Source organism: Microtus ochrogaster, unplaced genomic scaffold (genome assembly GCF_000317375.1).
Source record: "Microtus ochrogaster isolate Prairie Vole_2 unplaced genomic scaffold, MicOch1.0 UNK5, whole genome shotgun sequence".
In the NCBI taxonomy this organism is placed as follows: domain Eukaryota; kingdom Metazoa; phylum Chordata; class Mammalia; order Rodentia; family Cricetidae; genus Microtus; species Microtus ochrogaster.
In genome coordinates, this window is record NW_004949103.1 from 16797546 (window position 1) to 16807144 (window position 9599).

The 9599-nt window shown below is 42.6% G+C and overlaps 1 protein-coding gene across 1 annotated transcript in view; it reads right to left on the reverse strand.

The window, feature by feature from the left end:
- Ppargc1a (PPARG coactivator 1 alpha) overlaps positions 1-9599 on the reverse strand; it is a 640420-nt gene that overhangs the window by 593302 nt on the left and 37519 nt on the right. The gene's annotated exons all lie outside the window — the stretch shown is intronic.

Genomic DNA, 9599 nt, shown 5'->3' on the forward strand with positions numbered 1-9599 from the left:
AGAAAAGGGATGGGGGATTGAGGAGGAAGAGGAAGATGACTATCCAGCAGACTCGATTTTAATAAAGAAAGGAGACTGGATGGAACCCACTTCGCGGAAGAAGAGAAAAGGAAGTTTACTGACACTTTTTGCTAAAGCATCACTCAACCAAAGAGTCAAATAACCAGAGAGAATGTCAGAAGTCCCCACAATGAAGACTTGTAGTACCCAAGTGACCATATGACAGAAGAGCATCTCAGGCTCCCTGCGGCTTCCATCTCTACCTCATATTCCTGTGGTGAACCTCCTCCCCATACTTCCTAAGCTGCTTCCTAAGCTTTCCACCTTTTGTTCTCATGCTTGAAAGTTCAGAATAAAATCCACTTCTTCAGTAAGCCCCCTTATTAACTCTGGCCCACGCAAGCCCCAAACTCTATGACAGTGGGAAGGCATCAGCGTGCCTTTTATTTGGTTCTCCTTAAAAAATGAAGAAGAAAATTTTTTTTCTCATTGAAAACTCTAGCCACATAAGGCAAATTGATTGTAATAACTTCACTTTTTTTTTTTTTTTAGTGTGGAGCAAGTTAAAGGTAACACAGTAGCTTCCATAATCGTGCACAAATTACTTCTGAAACAATGGGTAGGCTCGGGAAAGAATGCCTTAATCAGTTACAAATGCTGAAGTAAGCATAATTGCACCCCACTAGTTAAGCATCCTTAAGCATGATAGCTTTGGAATCCAACAAGTCAGCAGTACTGGAGCTGCTCACGCCAGTTCACACAGATGAGGGCACAGAGGCACCCTGGGTCTGAAGGGGAACAAAATTACAGCCCTATTGTGTGAGCGATGACATTATATAGTCCAAAAACTCTCCCAAAGCTTGAGAAACATTACATATACTGAATTCCAGCTCTGTAGCACCTTACAAACATCCCTACAGTGACCCAGACAAACCTTGTGGCCACTCATCTGGAGCTCTCTGACGTAGTGATAAGGCCAGTACCATCAACTTGCCATCGTCCACATCCAGTGACAAGCCAATGACCATTGCCTCCAGACAAAGGCCTGTGTTTTCTTCACTTTCCTACAGTGCCTCACACATGACAAGGTCATGGGTAAGGTTGGTTGAAGGCACAGTCCATTCATCTCTATCAAAGGTGTTCCAAATGAAGGGCAAAGAGGAGGTGACTACATGCTCTATTCAAATGGGAAGACGAAACAAAGCCAAGCAAAGAGTCCTCGCTAATCAAGGGAGAATCTGACTTGTATTCGAGTTTTGTTGCCTGTTGAGGTAAAACATTTAGTGAGCTGTGTTGGGTGATAGGGAGGGAGTTAATGGCATCTGAGCCTTTCCCTTCCCTATGCTTTCTCTTCCTGTCAAGTTCTTTATATCTTACTCATTCCGCTGCTTCTTCCCCAGGAAATAAGCCAGTAACTGCACATTTGTGTAAATAATAGAGTTACAGGCACAGCCTTGGCTCTAAAAGTGGTTGTAAATGCAACATCCCAAATTTAAGGGTCTAGCAACATGTACAACAGGCCATGAAAAGGAAAGACTTCCCCACTCTGCCAGCTGGAGGAACAGGATACTCCTCTGGCTCAGATAGAGAAATACAAAATGGCAGCCACATGGCAGCACTCCAACTTTGTGCAGTAATTCTTTCTAGAAACTCCTACAGAGACCTGTGGGCTCTCTATGTTGGTTCAAGGACATAATATCATGTTATTTGAAGCTACTGGGCATGTGTGTAAAACTAAAAGTCTTGAGAATAAAGGAAAAACTTTAAGGAAATTTTTACCATATTCATAAGAAAAAGAGAAATCCTGACTTTTAAAAATCAAGAGTTTTGCTTTGTATGCGGTATTTTCAGTCTTTAAAGATCTAGAGATGGTTTGGTTTTTGTTTCTCGGTGTTTGGAAAGCGTCAATGGTTACAGCAAATGGAAAAGGGTAGAGAGGCTGCTAGGAAAAGCAATACTAGGCAAACTTCTCAAGTAACCACCCAAAGGAGAAGCGGAAGAAGGTGCATATGCTCCGGTTATCTACCCCAATTCAGATGCCACCATCCCAAGGGAAATGTGCTATAAAAAAAAGCATAATTTAAGTATCATATCTCATCATTCAATATAGTTTTTCAACCTTCTCAAAATTACATTGAAAAATCTATATAATGTGTGCTTAGATTAATGAACTGTTTGAATCTGGATCAATAAGCACTCGAGGCTCCGTGCCATTGACACCTGCTGGGAACATCTAGGGAATGCTCATGGAAGGCAGAACCAGCCAGCATTTTGTAACTCCAGGGGTTCTACTTAATAAATAAGCAATCTAATATATGACCTCTGCAGATTAATTTCCTAAGAGCAAGTAAATAATCTACATTCAAATTTTCCCTGATTATGCATATAGTCACAGTATCACTTACCAATTAACACATTGATTTAAACCTTCTTGGGATTATGTAGTTAAGAGTATAAAAGATTGCCCTGGCATCATCCAAATACTCAATGGCCCTCCAGGATGGCAAAGAATCACAAAGGATGCCACTTGCTACCCATCAGATTTCTCCTGTAAGTTAGAAACTATGATGGCCACAGATTGTAGAGCAAAACCATAAAATATCATAGCCCACGATTACGCTCTCAATAACTGGACCACAGTGACTCACAGTAGCAGAGGTTTGGACATGACATAATAACGAAGTCTTGGGCAAGCTTCATCCTCTCCTGAAATATTTCCATAGAACTGCAGATTTATAAAACGGCTTCCCTAGCTTGGATTATTATTATTTTTTAATTTACTGTAGCAACTGGGGTATAATTTATCCAGCACTAGACAGTTACATAAATAGACAAAGATATACGGTGTTGATTCTTCTCTTCTTTCGACAAGTATAATAATTAATGGTAGTTGTTCCTTATTCCTACATAAAATCTCCCATTAAAAATGTTAATATGCGCTTACAAAAGTCTATGTAGCCATGGAAAAGAAAAGGTACAAGGAGAATTGCTTCCTGGCATGCATACATATGTAAAAGGAGTTAAAATAATTACATAAATAGACAAAGATATACGGTGTTGATTCTTCTCTTCTTTCGACAAGTATAATAATTAATGGTAGTTGTTCCTTATTCCTACATAAAATCTCCCATTAAAAATGTTAATATGCGCTTACAAAAGTCTATGTAGCCATGGAAAAGAAAAGGTACAAGGAGAATTGCTTCCTGGCATGCATACATATGTAAAAGGAGTTAAAATAATAAATCAACAAGGCAAATATAATGAAGCCTGCTGTCCAACAGTAAAAGCTGTCAGAATGAGGTTTCACTATTAAGACCTTTATACCAAGCAGTTCAGCTGAATAAAACCATTCCCATCACTCTGCATTATCATGGAGAGAATTTCTGTCTTGGATCAGGTGTCATAATGCCTCAGTCCTGGACTCCCCTCCCCATGTCTTAATATCGCTTTCTGAATAGCTATTCAGATCTCCACAGAAAACAAAGCTCGATGAAAGCTAACCAAGAAAAAAATGAGCTCTTACCAAAAAAAAAATTACTATGGTGTTTTTATTTAACAGTAAATATTTCAAAAAAGATTGCTTACATGTTTGAAAACTAAAGACCGTACAAATTCACAGTCCGGCACTGCTGTATTCTCAGGGGCCTACACATCATCATCACATTATAATCGACAATTACAAGGCAAGGAGATGTTCACCGTGGGCTAACTCCAGACCCCATCCTCAGTCCACATCTTAGGGAGGTAAGAACTCCCAAGGAGCTGCTTCCTAATTCTGTAATATCTATCACTGACACTGTGGTTCCCCTGAGCTATATTACTAATTATTCAAAAAAAAAAGTCAGAAAACCAGCAAATCCAAATCCAACTCTCCCTCCAATCTTAGTTCCCCACTTAGTAAAGGAACTGGAAAACACAGCTTCTCGGGGTAAAAGTCCCAAGAGCTGCTTAAAAACCAAAGGAGCATTTCAAATCCACCACCCTCCCCTCGACAGCATCTGAACAAAACAGCAGCTGTACACAACTTCCCAACACATCATGCAGTGACGACCCAAGACGCCCAGCTACTGTAATCCGACCTCGGAAAGTCTGGGTGTCAGCAGCTACTCAATAAAAAGGAAAACTGAAAATAGTACCAAAATGGCTCCTAATAGCAATAATGTATAGTTCTGTGGTCATTACCGGCCAGATAATAACCGGCAGTGACCTTAAAACCCTGCATTACGGGTAAGTATGGCCTAGCGCACGCGGCAGATGTGGGCCTTCCAAAACAGCCAATGCAATCCTGCTCTAAGTGCTCAAACCACACCATGTCTGGCTCACATGCATGGATGTCTCTCCCTCTACTGTTATCACACCAGGCATCTTATAATGATCTGAAAAATATGTACCTTAGGGTAATAGAGCTATCCTGAGAAGATAAGGGCCCGGACATGTGATAGAAAGCACAGACGGAAGACTGACTGCTTGAGGCTGGGGGACATCCCGGCCTTTTTAAGCCTCAGATGCTAGGAAAACTGTGAGACCCTTAGTTAATATGTTCTTCACCTATGGGAAATGGTACATCCATACTCCCATTGTATAGGTCAAAGCAGTAAAGCACACGTGAGCCAAACTGCCTGCCAGGAAGGAAGCTAAGTGATGTTGCTGAGAGTCCACTGGTTGGGGGTAGGCTCAGAATCCCGTGAGAAAGCCAACTTTTGCACAAATGATGAATACTTAAGGAAGTAAATATTGTCACCCTAGTGTGAGCAGGTGGGAAGGAGAGTGGTGAAATACTGTTTTCTGGACATGGCAGAGCTATGACATCCATGAGCTCACAGCACAAAATCCTGACACAGATGGGGTAGATACTCTCCAGGCCCCGATCCTCACAGAGGAGCTATTTGCAGTGGAAAATCACTGGGAAAGGGAGAGTCATTCCTTTTGAGAGTGAGGTCACTGGTAGGTTTCCATGACCCATGCATGTATGGGCAGGGCTCACTGGACTTAGTGGGGCTACCGAGGAGAAACAAAACATGAAGTTGGCAGGGGGTATATTGGAGGGGTATGTGGAGAACAGAAGGAAAATGGGGTTACATGTGATCATATTTTATTTCATGCATCTATGACATTCTCAAAAATAAGGGGAAAATTTAGAGAGATGTGATATTAAAAAGTGAGACGTGGTGGTTTGACTGATATGGCTCTATAGTCCCAGACTATACTCACCCTCTATGGCTTGGTGGAGAACCAAACAGTGGTCTTACTCTGAATTCTGGCAATTCTTCTTTGCTCAAGCTCTGCAATGCCCAAGTATTACTTTTAGACTGCAGCTTTTTTCCCCCATTTTAGTCTATAGTGAGTAAAAGAAACTGGGCCCTTCCAAGAAGATAAACTAAATCAGTAAGTTTAAGGATGTTTTGACTGAGAAAAACACAAAAGTAGACCAAGGTTGGAACCAGCTCCCCTCTGTTTATGCCTATGAACTCATTCCCCAGAAGAACATTCCTGCCCTGTTCTTTTCGGGTCCAGCCAAAGCCACGTTTTCACCCTTTGATCATAAGGTTTTATCCCAAAGCTGGCAGCAGCCTTCAGATAAACTTGAGTCTATTGTCACTAGAGAATTCATCTGGTTGTTTGGTTGTGTGCATAGAGGCGATGGTTTTCATTTCGGGAGGGGTCTATTGCTGTGATAAACCAGCATGATCAAGGCAACTTATAGGAGAAAGACCTTCTGCTATCAGAGCCTTAGAGTCCATAATGCAAGGCAGAGGCAGTAGGCAGGCCTGGTGGGAGGAGCGAAAAGTTAAGAACTCACATCTCAAACCACAAAGCGCGAAAACAAAAGAAAGTGAGCACTGGGAATGGCACAGGATTTAAAACATGAAGACCAACCCCCAGCAAGGTCACACTTCTTAGACCTCCCCAAACACCACCATCAAGGATCTAGTGCACAATACATGAGTGCTTCGTGTGTACATGGGACATTTCTCATTCAAACAACCAAAAGGTCTCAAAGACATTTGAGGTCTCAAACTGTCTTACACAGCCAAGGATAACTTTGAATTTATAATCCTCCTGCCTCTAGCTCCCTGGTACTAGGGTCAGGGGTATATACGTACCTGGGCAGTTACCAGTTTTCTTACTATCAGATTTCTCATTGTCCCTTCACCTATCTTGGAAATAAGGTCACTTATCTGGGCTTTGGTAGAGTCTTTACTGAAGGAACTAGAAAACCATTTATTTCTCAAATCTGTTGTTTGGGTGGTAGCCTACCTGACACCATCAGATCTGCTCCAGGTTGCATTCTGTCTGGAATGCGGCTGCCATAGGGCAATTTTTCCCTACAGGGGACACTGAACCGTGACTGGACACATTGGAGTGGTCATGGCTAAAGGAGCCAGACAGAGGCAGTTACTAGTATCCAATGGGAATGTACAGAGCAGGGCGACAAGGAACCATCAGTTCCCAAAAGTCAAAGGTGTGCTGGGCCAGTGAGGACAAATGAGCAAGAACGACCCTGCTCTCCTCCCTTAGCGCGTGCACCCTGATGTCTTCCAACTCTTCCTTTTGCCAGGCCCCATTTCCTCCCTTGCCTCCCACACACACCCATCTTACTCTGCTTTCTAGTCTATGACTTTGCCTTGGATTGCCACATTTAAAGCAAGTCCCACGTCTAAAGCTGTTTAATCCATATGATTGTCAACACAGCCACACAAGGACAATTGTCTATCTTTTACTCTCAAAAAGCAAAACCAAAGGTCACAGAGAGAAGTATCTTGTCAAAGCAATCCAAGTTCCAAAGTAGCTCAGGTAAAACTAGATTTGTGCCCATCCCAGAACCAAGTGTTCCTTGACAGCGAAGGATATTCATGAACGTTATTTGGTCTCCCTACAAAGAGGTAGGAGACATGTTCGAAAACAAATTTAAAAAACATTCATAAGCAGTTAAGATATGCCAGTCATCTGCTGCCCTGTCTTTCCGAGGATGGCTGTGAGTCACATCCATTCAGAAAGTGGAGAAAAGAAAGTTATGTCTTCCTCATCATTAGGTATACAAATGCCTTATTCCAACAGCCTGGGGCCATGGTATAATCAATCCCCAGTTTTATGAAGACATGGACCCAAAGTCACCAGGCACTGACCTCTATAAGTGATGAAAGACCCAAGACAAGGCTAGAGACAGGTGTCACACTGCTGCTGTCACCTGACAAAATGCTTGCACAATTTCACTGAGGTCCACATCTCATTAGCCTGAGACTGAGCTAACATCCTCAAGCTCAGTACCTGGTCTCAGGAATATGGGGCAAGGTAGTAAATACCACAAGGTACCCAAATAGCACAATGTTAGTCGGGTGTGTGTTTCTCACTGCCATGACAGTAATACACACCTTCATATATCACATGTTTTCTCATGTTCATGTACATACAAGCACACACACATACACATACAATTTCCAGTATTTCCAAAATTCTGTGTCTCAAGCCCAAAGATACAAAAATAAATTGATATTCCACCCTCTACATGGCCTAATGAGGAAGAGAAGACCTACACCGTAAATCACTTTCCAAAAGGGCCAACAGAGATGGAAGATGAGAATGCCTTTGCACACAATAATGAACAAATAGAAATAGCCCTGCCCAGGGAGGGCCAGAGAAAGAACATTGATGCTGAGATGTGGAAAATAAAGAATTTCTCTACAGAAAAGAAAATCAGGCCAGATGGCAGGAGGGATGGAATCACAAAGACATGGTTGGGGGCAGGAAGAGTCCACGCCCATGTCACCTGAGAAGAGATTTCTTAGAGTAGAGATGTACCTAGGAACCCAAGGAGGACAATGACAGTGGCAGAACCGAGTCTTAGATGGTACATGAAGGTGTCTATCACAGACTCACAGAGTCAGCACATGAGAGACTTTCCAGACGCTACACCCCAACCTCTTGCACTGCCGCATGTGTCTATAACGAAACTAAAGGTACACAAAGCAACCTTCCCCCTGATAATTTCTGTCTTGCATTTCAGAATACTTGCTGCAAGTCACATGATGTTATGGCCACAAAGAGACAAGAGAGTCTTATAAAATTGGGAAATAGCTGGGCAGTGGTGACGCACACCTTTAATCCCAGCTCTCGGGAGACAGAGACAGGCGGATCTCTGTGAGTTTGAGGCCAGCCTGGTCTACAAGAGCGAGTTCCAGGACAGGCACCAAAGCTATAGAGAAACTTTGTCTCAAAAAAAAAATGGGGAATGACTAATCTGGGGAGATACTTCAGTGGTTAACATGCCTGCCACGCAGGTGTGAGGACCAGACTTCAGATCACAGTACTCACACAAATGTCAAAGAGGCATGGTGGCACACCTGTAATTCCAGCCTCAGGAAAAGGAGACAAGGCATCCATGGAGCAAGCTGACGGGGGAGGCTGGCCGTGTCGGTGAACTCTAAACTGAAGGCAATGATGATTCCCAGCATCAACGTCATGTTTCCACAAGTACTCACACACATGTGCACCAATCCGTACACAAGAAAAAAACGGGGCAAGTGGGAAATTACAAAACCAGGTATCCATGGGGTATAGATTTGGGCAGCAAGGTGAAAGAAGGCTGGCGTGCAGAGCCCCACAGATAGGGAAGCAGCTACAGGGTAGGAATCTGTTCAATCTGAGGGACAGATTCTGAGATTCAAGGAGAAAAAGACCAAGACCCAGGGCCTTTAAGAAGCAAAATCAGCTCCCCTTCACAACTGCTACAGTACGGATGAGGGACAAGCTCTAGATCAAGAGACTACTGTCTGTGGCCAGGGCAATGAACACGGCTGAAGAGTACACTTGGGAGATAAAAGGTTGTTGCTCTAAACTTGGCAAATTTGAGGACATTTCAATGGAAATGTCCAGTAAGTGACTGAAAGGGGGGGAAATCAAGTTTAGTACTCATATCTACAATGGAACTATAGATGCATGTGTAATGAGCGAGCTGTCTAAGAGGCCTGGGACAAAGAACAGCAAAGAACCAGATGGAAGACTATCCAGAGATATTGTCAAAGCAGTGGAAGATACAGGGTTGGAGGCCATGGAAGCTGCTTCTTGGCCACATCGTTAATAGACATCATTTTTCTCTTCATTTCTTTAGTCTTCATTATCTGCTTCTTCCACTAGAATACATTATACAACTGTGTCTCCAGAACCTAGAATGTGGCCCCCAAGCACTTAGTGAGGACAAATAAATATGACGTAAAAGAAGAAACAAAAAGAAACCAAAAAAAGGAAAGGATTTCCACAGAACGGAGTTGTTTTAAAGAATCAGGAAAGAAGGAAGATTGAAAATAGGTCATTAAATCTGAGAATTAGGTCAGCAGTGAGCTTAGCCAGAGTCATTGCAGTCTGTTGGTAGGAAAACTAAATCGTTAAGGCTTTGAAGACAGTGAAGGCAGGACGCTGGATCAAGAGACTAGAAGGCTAATTTGGGGAAGAAAGATGGAAGCAACCTGAGATCAAATTGTAGATTTCAGCAAATCAGCCAGAAAATGAAAGTTAAGCCGTAAGTGAAGAACTGGAATCAGGTGAAAGTGGTACAGAGCCCAGAATAAGAGTGAAAAAATTGAGCTGTGTGGTTTTTTTTT